The 12,783-nt window shown below is 38.5% G+C and overlaps 1 long non-coding RNA gene across 1 annotated transcript in view; it reads right to left on the bottom strand.

Moving 5' to 3' along the window:
* The window catches only part of LOC144313736 (uncharacterized), a 36,174-nt gene extending 25,655 nt beyond the window's left edge, over positions 1–10,519 (bottom strand). The window contains exon 1 of the long non-coding RNA XR_013379369.1: positions 10,389–10,519. This is a non-coding gene — a long non-coding RNA (uncharacterized LOC144313736). The remainder of the gene's footprint in view (positions 1–10,388) is intronic.
* Positions 10,520–12,783: the final 2,264 nt, after the last annotated feature.

Raw genomic sequence — 12,783 nt, 5'->3', positions numbered from 1 at the left:
GAGGAAAACAGAGGACAGGGTGGTTCTGGCATTTCTACTGCTCCATGGCAGGGTTGGGCCTGTTGTGGCACCATAATGGCAATCCGTTCTTCAGAAGCCAAGGTCCTGGCTTGCCCAGAGCCACTCTTGCTAGAGGTTGCTGTGTCTGGAGGCTCAGGAAGCTGCTCACTAATTCTTCCAAGGGCCAAGGGCCTTTGAGATTTGAGAACCAGCATTTCACAAGGAGGGAAGGAAGCAAGAGCAGTTGGGGGGTTAACTTCCTCCTGACAGTGTCCAATGACCAGATGTGGGGAGGTCTGCCAATCCACAGCCCCAGCCCTTGGCCATGAGAGTTTCTGGAAGAGTACAAACAGGGATGGTCTGCCTTCTCTTGGATAACAAAAGGGACCAGAGCACTTTTTGCAGAGGGTGACTTGCTTTGCTGCCATATGCATGTCTCTGTATTCTGTCTCCCTCTCCTTTCTAGAATCTCAAGTGCTAGGGCACATGGATCCTTCTTCACCAGGGGTCCTCAACCCTTAGCTGCTTTAGAGGAAGGAAAACTTTTTTTCTGCCTCTTAGGTTCCTTAGCTGGATGCTGCACATTGAATGACAAGACAAATTAAGAAGAGAAAAGACATACACATTTTATTTTAAAGTGTATGTGAGGGGGATCCCTGGGTGGCACAGCTGTTTGGCACCTGCCTTTGGCCCAGGGCGCAATCCTGGAGACCCGGAATCGAATCCCACGTTGGGCTCCCGGTGCATGGAGCCTGCTTCTCCCTCTGCCTATGTCTCTGCCTCTGTGTGTGTGTGTGTGTGTGTGTGACTATCATAAATAAAATAAATAAATAAATAAATAAATAAATAAATAAATAAATAAATAAATAAGCGTATATGCACAGAGGACTTCAGAGAAAAGATATGAAGTCCCAAAGAAGTGGTTAAACTTGGAAGGCTTATATACCATTATAACAAAAGGCAATAAATTGCGGGGAGGTGATAAGACAAAGGAAAGCAGAGGTTGGGCTTCTAGGGGCAGTAAATTGTGGGAAGGTAAACAAATGGGGTAAACTAATGGAAGTTAAGGGTCGGTTAGGAAGGTTTTGTCTATATGCTCATCTCAGGGCCACCTCCAACTCTAGTGAGCAAAGCTGTTCTTCCCTTCCTGGTACAGGAATGAGGGACACCTTTGTAGGGAACATTCATGCTTTGCTTTTAGGCAGACAGTGGGAGAGCAGTTTTCTTTTCTTTGTGGGTGCTTATTATTTGCCTTCAGCTCCAAATAACCCTTATTTCATGTGGCACAATTTGGAGTGGCAGAGTCTGATGCCCATCACTACCCAACTTGTCAAACTTTCTAATGGGGACCAAGGGCCAATTAGCTAGTTTGGGGGCATACTTAGAGCATAATTAGACACATAGGTGAGGACTGGAGCAGGCCCTCAAAGGCAAAGCCATGCCATTTAAAAGTGGCCATTGGTGCCATGGCACTAGCCTTCTTTAAAAAAAAAGAATAGTATTCTAAAATTTTTTATTGAGGTGTAATTTTATACTTAAAATAGCTACACCTTAGGTGTAGATTTATATAGTTTTGTCTAATGTATTTACCCATGTGAGCAGCACCCAAAAAGACTTATAACAGTTACACCGTCCCAGACATGATTTTCCCAGTCACTCCTGCATCTCAGAGGTGATCAGTGTTCTGATTTCTTCTCCTGACATCCTTTGTCTACTTAGGCAGTGACTCTAATGGTAGAGCTTTCCTGTCCCATCACAGACTGGGACCTCAACTTGTCCCCTTCTCTGTCAGGCCTGCATTTGCTAGAATACAGGCATGGGGCAGGTATATATATCTCAGTAGGTGGCTGAAATAATAAAGGGAAGGGTAGGAAACTGAAAGAAGAGAATGAGAAATGGTACTGATCTGCCCACAGAAGGGGCTGAGCTGGATTCTGATTGATCCGAATGGGAGGCAGATCTTGCTTGACTAAGGAGGCACGTATGCAGAGGAGAAGAGAAGATGAATGAGAAAAGTCTGTCCATAGAATGAAAGGGAGTATGGTCTCAGAGAAAATAGTCTGGGATTAGACAGAACCTGGCTTTGGATCCTCAATCACTAGCTTTATGTCCTTGAAATGTTTCAGCTTCCTCAATGGTTGAACTGGAGTAATAATTTGGAAGCTATCAATCAAGAATATAATGAGGTTTAAGTGAGATAACTTATGTGAAAGACCTCATGCACTGCCTGATACTATGATAGGTACTTAATATATGGTAGTAACTTATTATTGCTGCCAGGTAATCCCAACTTTTGGTAAATAGTTTTATAAATATATATATTTAAGCTCAAAATGGTCAACAGGATACCGATCTGCGAAGATCAAAGAAGGGGCTTTCACTTTGCAATGATACATTAGAGACACTAATATTCTCTTATCATGGAACAAATTACATAGTGGTCACAGGATGTGCTAATTTGTGCCCTTATAAATGAGTAAAATCACATGTTTTCTATTAGTACTTACTGCCACTGTGAGGAAACAACTAGCATAATTTTGTATAACTACATTAACCACAGTACATTTCCACTTGGCCAATAAAATGACAAATCATTCAGGATTTATAGGCCCTGTTTTTAAATATATAAAAAGTCATTATTAAAGAGTGTTTGTCTGTTACCATGAGCTGGGCTTTTCTAAAATTTTATTTCCACAACAGACCACCAACTTAAAAACAAAACAAAACAAAAACTAATGGGTATGTGTTCAAAAACAAAATAAAACAAACAAGCAAACAAAGCAAAACAAAACAAAACAAAAAAAAAACAAAAAACAAAACAAAACAAAACAAAAAACCAAGCCCCAATTAAGCAACTTACTAACCAAATAAGACCATAAATACTGTATTCATATGGATCCATCTATTCTGGAAAAAAAAAAGGCACAATCCAAGTTCTAGTCCAAAGTATAAGCCAGACCAGACAAAGCTGGTTGAGCACATGGAAAGTTTTCTGAATGTTGATTTGGTTTAATGTTCAAAATTCAGAAACAAGAAATAAGCCACTGTACAGTTTGAATTACTGGGTCAACTGCATTCAGAGACTCACACTTAAACACATAGACACTAAAAAACACCCATATAAAACTACTTTGGTGGGAGAGTTCCTAAGTAAGTAGCATTAACCAAAGAATTAGGCAGGATGGTCCCTACATTTCCTTCCAAATCTCAAAATACCTGATTCTCTGTCCTAGCCCTCTGGAACCCTCATGGAAATCAGGCAAACTCAATGGAAAAATGGAATTTCATTTATGATAAGAAAACTAAATTGTGAGAAACGGCATGTTTCATTATCTATAAAGTGAGGTAATAAGAGAAAACTTTAGGATATCTCTGCTTCTTTTTTAGTTTTTTTCTTTTTTCTTTTTTTTTTTTTTTTTTTTTGAGATGGAGAGGGAGTGGGAGGGAGGGACAGAGAAAGAGAGAGACAGAAAATCTTAAGCAGACTCTACACCCAGCACAGAACCCAAAGAGGGGCTCAATCTTATAGCCCTGAGATCATGACCTGAGTGAGAATCAAGAGTTGTCCACCTAAGTGAGCCACCCAGGTGCCCAGGGTACCTCTGTTTCTGATTATGATGTAGAAAGTAAAAAGAGGTTGCCATTCTTACCCTGATAATCAAACCAAGGTGAATCAATGGGAAGAAGAGAAAGATGCTATAGATGGTAGAGAAAAACCCACCAAACTTAAAAGAAGTTGTAATGACAGGGCTTGAAATAATGTGAAAAATTAGAATTTCAAACAGGCCCAGTCACAGAGTAAATCTGCACCCACCTTTCAATTTTTTAATATAGGTTTTTACCAAGTTAATGGGCAATGTGTTGAAACCTGAGAGCAGAGAATGAGAGATTCTCCCATGAGGTATAAGGGATCTCACCCAAGTAGGAAGCAGTAGCTTCCTAAAGGTGGAGGGCAGGGCAGGATTGCCAAGAGAGCATCTGAGCACTGTGGGCTTTCCATGACCAAATGAGGAGGGAACAGTCACTACAGGGTTTCACATTTCAGAAGAAACTTGAGGGTAAGAGAGCTTACCAGTGACCCTGGGAGCCAGGCTAAAGGCAAAGAAAGATCTTCTATGGTTTGGAACACTGGTACCTTTGGGTAACCCATAAATCTCTAGACTCTCTCAGGTGCTCAGATTATAAGATCTGTCAAAGGGAAAAATTGGCCTCTCTCAAAACATTTGAAGCCAGTGGGGAACTGAATCAAACTAAACCTGACACAAAGTTCAGACTTAAACTGACTATATATCACATGGACTCAGCTCTCCAAGCTTGAAGCCTTACAGAAAAGATACGGCACTTCTTAGAAATATCATTTACTTCCTTCGTTAGTGTTGTTATATAAAGTATTCACCATTCAATAAAAATTATGAGACATTTGAAGGTGAAAAAAATGACCTCTGATCAAGAGGGAATAGCCAATAGAAACACACCTAGAGATGATACAGGTAGGAATTTTAGAATAACAGTGATAGGGACAACTGGGTGGGTCAGTGGTTGAACATCTGCCTTTGGCTCAGGGCATAATCCTGAGGTCCTGGGATCCAGTCCTGCATCGGGCTCCCTGCAGGGAGCCTGCTTCTCCCTATGCTTATGTCTGCCTCTCTCCCTGTGTCTATCATGAATAAATAAATAAAATCTTTAAAAATAAATAAAGTAACAGTGATAAGTATACTAAAGAATTGCAAAAGGAAATAACATGGAGAAAAAGATGAGAATTCCAGTAAAGGGATGGAAACAATGAAAAAGAAGCAGAAGGGGACTTCTGGGTGAATCAGTCAGTTAAACATCTGACTCTTGGTTTCTCACATCAGGTCATGATCTCAGGGTGTTGGGATCAAGCCCCACATTAAGCTCTGTGCTCAGCATGGAGTCTGCTTGAGAATTCTCTCTCCTTTGCCTCTTCTCTTCCCCCGTTCATGCTCTTTCTCCCTCTCTCTAAGATTAAAAAAAAAAAAAACTTAAAAAAAAGGAGCGAAGAAATGCTAGTGAGATTTTACTTATAATCAAGATGGAATAAGAGTGACTAGATTTACTTTTCTGTGTGAAACAGAATAACCAGAAAAAATACATAAAACAAAGGTTTTTCAGGACACTGGACATTCAGTATCAGAAAACAGTGATTCCTCAAACACAGAAAATAAGAGGTGAGTCCTATGTATCCCAGGTTTTGCCTTATAAATGTTTTCAGGCTGTGACACTGGGAAGGACAACCCAGGTAGAACCCAAAAGACTCTGAGTTTAGGAGACAGAGCTGAACATTCAAGAGGACCAAATTGACTACAGCTGGTAGAATAGAGTCCAGAGAGGGACCAACTGCCTAAGGAAAGATCTCTGGATGGCTACAGAGGGTCCTCCATGAGTATTCAACAGTGTACTGGTCAGTGCATGTCTGTAAGTTCCTCTGAGCCCGGGGGTGGGGTGGGGGGTGGGGGGTGGGGAAATCACCTGAAAATATTAGAGAGAAAAGAAGCTAATGCCCACATAGGACTGAAAATTATTCTTGTTCCTACAACCTAAAGAAGGAAAATCTTATAAAGTACATTGCATAGTATACTTGGTAGAGTCTTATCTCAGTAGTGGGACATGATTAGTCATAGATTATGCACTGTTCTGCTCCTACATAAAAATATCTTATAAATAAGACCTGAGGGACACGTGGGTGGCTCAGTGGTTGAGCATCTGCATTCAGCTCAGGGCATGTTCCTGGGGTCCTGGGATTGAGTCCTGCATTAGGCTCTTCTATGTGTCTTTTATGAAAAATATATAAAACCTCTTTTTAAAAAAGAAAAAAAAAAGAAATAAGACCTGAAAAGTTCAAACCATTTTCAAGTAATATAACTGCACCTCAAAATAAAGATCAGGATTATTTACAGGACCAAAAAAAATGTCCAAAATTTGAAAGGGAAAATTCACAATTCAGCCAATAAAAAAATTACCAAGAATGTAAAAAACTCAGGAAAAATATGATACATAATAAAAAGATAAATCAATCCATCAAAACTGACCCAGAAGGAGGGTAAGTGTTAAAATGAACAGAAAAGGTCATTAAAGCAATTATTATACCTGTATTCCATAGTTCAAAAAAATCAAGGCACAGAAGATAAAAGACTGAAATCAAACTTTTAGAAATGAAAACTACATCTTATGTGAAAATACACTGGTGGCATTTATAACAAATTAGACAAATCAGAAGAAAAGATTAGTAGGTTTGAGGATATGCCAATAGAAACAATTCAAAATGAAACACAAAGAGATAAAAGAATACAAAAATGAAGAGTGCATCAGTGAATGATAGAAAAACTGTGGGTCAACTGATATACATGTAGTTGCAGTCCCTGAAAAGGAAGAAATAGTGAGGGGAAGAAAAACATTTTGAAAAAATAATAGCAAAATAAAAAGTTCAAATTGAATGAAAACTATAAACACACACATTTAAGAAACTCAACAAACGCCAAACACAAAAAGCTTAAAGATATCATAATCAAATTGCACTAAACCAGTGATAAAGCAAAAATCTGAAAAGCAGCCAGAAAAAAAAAAGACAAGTTACATATGGAGAACAAAGGTAACAACAGATTTCTTATTAGAAGAATGAAGAACACAAGTGAGAAGAAAGTGCAGCAACATCTTTAATTTATAGAAGAAAAAAAAGCAAAAGAAAACAAAACTGTCAACCTAGGATTCTATACCCAGTGAAAAAATAATTTGAAGGTGATGGTAAATAAATCTTTTTTTTTTTTTCAGACTTACAAACACTAAGAATTATACAAGAAATATTGAAGGGAGTCCATTAGGCTAAATACCAGAGGGAAATATGTTCTACACAAAGAAGACTGTCAATAGTAAATAATGGGAAATATTGTTTGATTTAGATCCCTTTAAAAGTAATTTATTGTTCAAATGTAAATAACAAGAGGAAGTTTTAACATATAAAAGTAAAATGCATGACAAGTGGAAAAAGGCCAGGAGGGAAGGAAAGGAAATGTGCTGTTATAAGAGGGAGAACACATGAAATGGTATAATATTACTTGAAGATAGAATATGGTAAGTTAGAGATTTATACTAAAACTAGTGCAACCACTAAAATAAGAAGACATTTTTGAGGATATTTAGGTCCAACTTGGATAATTCAGGACAATCTCCTCACCTCAGGATTCTTAATTTAATTACATCTGCAAATACCTTTTTCCCAAATCAGATAGCATTCAACAGGTTCCAGGGATTAAGAAGTGAACATATCTTTGGGGCCACCATTCAGACCCTTACAGCAAAGTTCTCATCTGGAGGCTTGAATGAGGAAGTATCTGTTCACAAACTCAGACATTTGTTGGCAGAATTCAGTTCTTTGTGGTTGTAAGACTGGAGGCTTCTATTTCTTGATAGGTTGTGACCAGAGGCTGCCCTTAGTTCTGAGAAGCCACTCAAAGTTCCTGGCCATCAGAGGTTTCCTCAAAAGGCCATTCCCTCCTCAAACCAAGCAAGAGAGTGAGAGACTACATACATAGACAGGTGATATGATCTTATGTAATGTAATCATACACACAGAATCACATACATCCCACCACCTCTACCATATTTTGTTGGTTAGGAAATAGTCACAGGTCCCACTCACATTCAAGGGGAGAGAATTATGCAGAAGTATGAATATATGTGGTGGGGATCATGAAAGTTTGTCTGCCACTGTCTGCTCTCTGGCCTTTAATGATTCATGCCCCTCCCATATGTAAAATACATTCACCCCTCCCCAGGAGTCTAATCTTTTTATAGCAAATGTTCCAAGCCTATTAGTTGCATTATCTGAATGATAATGTAGGTGTAGGTGAGGCCCTTGGGCATACTTCCTCTCTCAACCTGTAAAATTAAAGCTACAAATTATCTTCCTCCAACACACCCAACAGACAATTGTGGGAGAGGCACAGGACAGCTGTTAACATTCTTGTTCAAAAAAAGGAGAAAATGAAAGGGGAGAAGGAGTCATTGGTCCACAGTAATTCTGAAATTTAGCTGGGAAAATGCTGAGTTCTTTGATTAGATTTCAATGCTTGGGAATAATTCTCCATGGCTCTAGAATCAGTTTCCTAGGATCTTAGTTCTTCTGAGTTATTTTTCCTTTTTTAAATGAAAGGTTGCACACTGTGATATTGTGATTTATTTTAAGAAATATATATTTGGTCTTCATCCCTACTTATTCATCTCCATTTTCTTTTATAAAAAATATTTTATTTATTTATTCATGAGAGATGCAGAGAGAGAGGCAGAGACACAGGCAGAGAGAGAAGCAGGCTCTCTGCTGGATGTGGGACTCAATCCTGGAATCATGACCTGAACCAAAGGCAGATGCTCAACCACTGAGCCACCCAGGTGTCCCCATCCCCATTTTCAAACTCATAAAACTCTAGAAATTTCTGAAGTGATGATGGCAATAAAGGTTTATTTTGTTATGTTAACAAGATGACTTTTGGAAAGTGCTTATGTAACCAAAGCATGAAAGTCAGATTGTCAGCAGAGCCAATCATGTGATTAGAATTTTGGAATTTTTAGTCCTACCTCTGTCCCTCCCCCCAAGCTATTGAGAGGGGAGATGGGTTAGAGACTGAGTTAAAAAAACCCAAAGACCAATGATTTAATCAATCATACCTATGAAATGGAATCTTCATAAAAATTGAAAGAGTTTAGACAGCTTCTGGGTTGGTGAATATGGGGAAATTTGGGAAGAGTGGCATGCTTAGAGAAACATGGAAGCTCCATACTCTTTCCCCATGCAATGCCTTATGCATCTCCCATCTAGCTGTTCCTGAGTTATATCTGTCTATAATAGACTGGAGATCTAGTAAGTAAATGTTTTTCTGAGTCTTGTGAACCATTCTGGCAAATTAATCAAACCCAAGGAGGGGGTCATTGGAATACCCAACTATAACGGGTTAGGCATCTGAATGGGTTGGGGAGCAGGGCAGCCTTGTGGGGCTGATCCCTTAACCTGTGGCACCTAACACTATATCCAGGTAGATAGTATTAGAATTGAGTTGAATTGTAGGATACTGAGCTGGTGTCAGAGATTTGCTTGTTTGAGTGAGGAAACCATGACCCTCTTTTGGAATTGGGTGCAGAAAATTTTAAATATGTTTGCAGCTGAATAGTTTTGTTTTGTTTTAGAGAGAGAGCACACACCCGCACACATGTGTGCATGATTTTGAGAATGTGGTGGGGAAGAGAGTGGGGGAGGGCAGAGAGAGGGAAGAAAGAATCTCCAATAGGCTCCATGTTCAGCATGGGGGGATGATCTCCTGACTGGGGGATCATGACCTGAGCCAAATCCAAGAGTCAGATGCTCGTCTGACTGAGCCACACAGATGCCCCATGCAGCTGAGTAGTTTTATCAACCTGCTTCTTATCAGTAGAATTTTGGGGATAAAACAATCTTCTTTCATTTTGCTGTCTGTATTTTCAGGCCAAGTTAACGGTGTTCCTCCTGAAATAATATCCTCAAAGACTTTATGGGCCTCCCATGGATTTTCCTGAGGTTTACTTCATTAGACAAAAGTTGCACCTACAGATCTTTTTGGAAAAGCATGATTATACCTTGGGCTTCTGTTGATCTAGATGGCTAAGGGGCAATGCCCTTACATTTCCTAGATGAGCTGTGGTTTGATTAAGATCTGTGAGGCACACCCCTAATCTTTTGAAAAGGTTCTTTGTTTGGCTGAATACTATGACCTTTTGATCTTTCTGAAATTCTAGCACAAGATCATACAGTCACACCCTCAGCTTTTTCTCTGGCATGCACTTTCCTGAGAGTGCTTGGAAGCTGTCTCTCAATATTAGCATGCTTACCAGTTGGAAAGGCTGAGAATTTTCAAAATCATCCAGTCTTGGTCCCTTTTAGTTCAACAGTTTTTCCCTCAAGTTCTCTCTCTCTTCACACACTTTCTTCAAAGTAGCAAAAAGAAACCAAGCAGCATCTTCAACACTTTGCCGGGAAGTATCCTTAGATAATTAAGTTCATCACTTACAAGTTCCACTTTCCACATAATTGTTGAAGACAGCTGTGCTAAGCTCTCGGTCACTAGCTAACTAGGATCCTCCTTCCTTTAGTTTCCCACATGTTTCTTACTTCCTTTCGAGTTCCCACTGGCACACACTTAATTTCCAGATTTCTATTCACAGTGAGTCCCAAACAATTTGAGCTTTCTTTACTATTTCTACTGCTCTTCCAAATTCCACTAGCCTCTGTCCACTGACCAGTTCCAAAGACACTCCCACATTTTCAGGCAGTTGTTATATTAATGCTCTGCTTCCATCACCAATATCTGTATCAGCTATCTTATACAACATAACAACATTACCACAAACTTAGCAGCTTAGAAGACAACACATTTGTATATCATCTTTCAATTTCTGTGGGTCAGGAGCCTGGGAATGGTTGAGCTGGCCTCTCTGTAATCAAGCTGTTGGCCAAGACTAGGTTCTCATCTGGGCAGGTATATGCTTCCAAACTCTTGCATTTGTTAACAGAATTTAGTTCTTTGTGACTGGAATACTGGAGAATTCTGTTTCCTTTTGGCTGTTGGCAGCTCCTAGTGGTGAGCTGCATTTTCTTGCCATGTGGTGGAGCAACATGGCCGCTGACTTCTTCAAACCTGCAAGAGAGTGAGAGATTTCTATAAGGTGAGTGTTACAATTTTATGTAGTGTAATCTCATGATCATATACACATCATCATATACATCCTATCACCTTTGCTGCAAGTCATAGTTCATGTCTACAGCCAAGGGGAGGAGATGATATAAGAGTATGAATACCAGAAGGTAGAGATTCTAGAGACCATGTTATATCGTCTGCCACAATGGCCCAGTAGGCTTTATCCCTATAATTCAAAATCACTTTAATTTTCAACAATTAATCAATGTCATTCCCTTATTAACAAACTGTAAAAGAAAAACCATTGGATCATCTCCATAAATACAGAAAAAATACTTCAAAAAATCTAAAACTCATTCTAATAAAAATTCTTAGCTATCTGGCAATAGAAATGAATTTTCTCAGCCTGACAAAGGGCATCTATAAAAAAGCCTCTAGCTAACATTATGCTTAATGGTGAAAGACAGAATGATTTTCCCATGGGATAAGGAGAGGAAGTGATGGAAAGAGTCAGAGATAGATCTCAATGTCTCTGAGATCTGTGGGGCAGTATCAAGCAATCTTATATACATGTAATTGGAATCCATGACGAGAGAAAAGAGAGGACAGAAGAGAAGAGATATTTGAAGAGATCCAGCAGAAAAGTTTGAAAGATTGAAGAAATACCCTATACATTCAGAAGCTCAGTGAGTTCAGTGCAGGATAAATATTGTAGTCAAACTGCTAAAACACAAAGATAAAGAGCAAGTCTGATAATTGGCCAGAGGAAAAAAAAGCAAGAGCACATAGAATAATTTACCTAGAATTCTATATCCAGAGAAAATATCATTCAAAGAAAGGAAGACCAAATAAAGACAATTTCACACCAAAAAAACTGAGAGAATTCATCTTAGCAGACCTGTAGTACAAGAAAAGTTAATGAACTTTTTCAGGCTGAGGGAAAATGATACCAAATGAAACCTTAGAATTTCTGAAGAGAATGGAGACCACCAGAGAGGGTGGACACATGGGTAAATATTAAAGACTGTGTATGTTTGTGTATGTGTGTGTGTGTGTGTGTAATTAATTTTGTATTTATAGTATATATAAAAATATAAAATAACAAGAGCCTACATTGAATTATATTTTTGTGAAGTTCTCATATTGTTTGTGAAGTATATAATATTATGTAAAAATAGACAGTTAACCTAAACATGCATATCAAAATTTCTAGAGCAAACAAAGAGATATAGTTTAAAAGTCAATAGAGAAGCTAAAAAAAAAAAAAGTAGAGTAGCTATAATAGAATACTATTCATCCAAGGAAAACAGAAAAGTAGGACTAGAGAAATATATATATATATTGGAGGAATAATATATAACTCAAAAGTATGGCATATATAGCTTGATTCCGCCTCTCAGGAGCAAACTTCTCCACAGAAAACATGGATTCCCATCTGTTCCTTCAGTTCTTGGTCTTACTGAGGCAAGACTCAGTAGGTGGTGGGAACCTAAACCAGTTCAACATTTCTTTATTGGGAGGATAATTCTGCCTAAATCTGGAGGTCAATGAATAGGCCCATTGGTTATCACACTAAGCAACCTTCTCCAATTTAGTGATATCAATGATAAAAATGATATTTTAGACTATTTAATCTATATATTATAGTATAAAATAATGCATACAATCCCTGGTGGGTCATAGGGAGGCTGGTTATTATGGGTTTCCTTGGAATCTCTAGAACCTATCTGATAGTGATTTGTAGATTCTGCAAAGTAAAAAAAGTAATTCAGTACAGTGATTAAGATCGAAGGCCTTGGTACCAGTCTATTATAGTTTCAATCCTAATTTTAGTCCTTCCTAGTGATGTCCTTAGGCATTAAATCTCTTTGCCTCACTGTTCTCACCTGTTAAATGTGGGAAAAAATAGTAATTGCCTTACAGGGTGATTCTGTAGGTTATATGAATAAATATATGGAGCATTTGAGATAGTGTCTAGCACATTGTCAGTACTCAGCAAATGTTAACTACCACTGCTATCTTTTATAATGTAGTCACATATAGTATCTGCATTTGAGTAAGCACTTAAGAACTAAGAGATATTATCTTAAAAGAGGCGGGG

Source organism: Canis aureus, chromosome 5, assembly GCF_053574225.1.
Source record: "Canis aureus isolate CA01 chromosome 5, VMU_Caureus_v.1.0, whole genome shotgun sequence".
NCBI lineage: Eukaryota > Metazoa > Chordata > Mammalia > Carnivora > Canidae > Canis > Canis aureus.
This window is presented reverse-complemented; position numbering and strand designations above follow the sequence as displayed.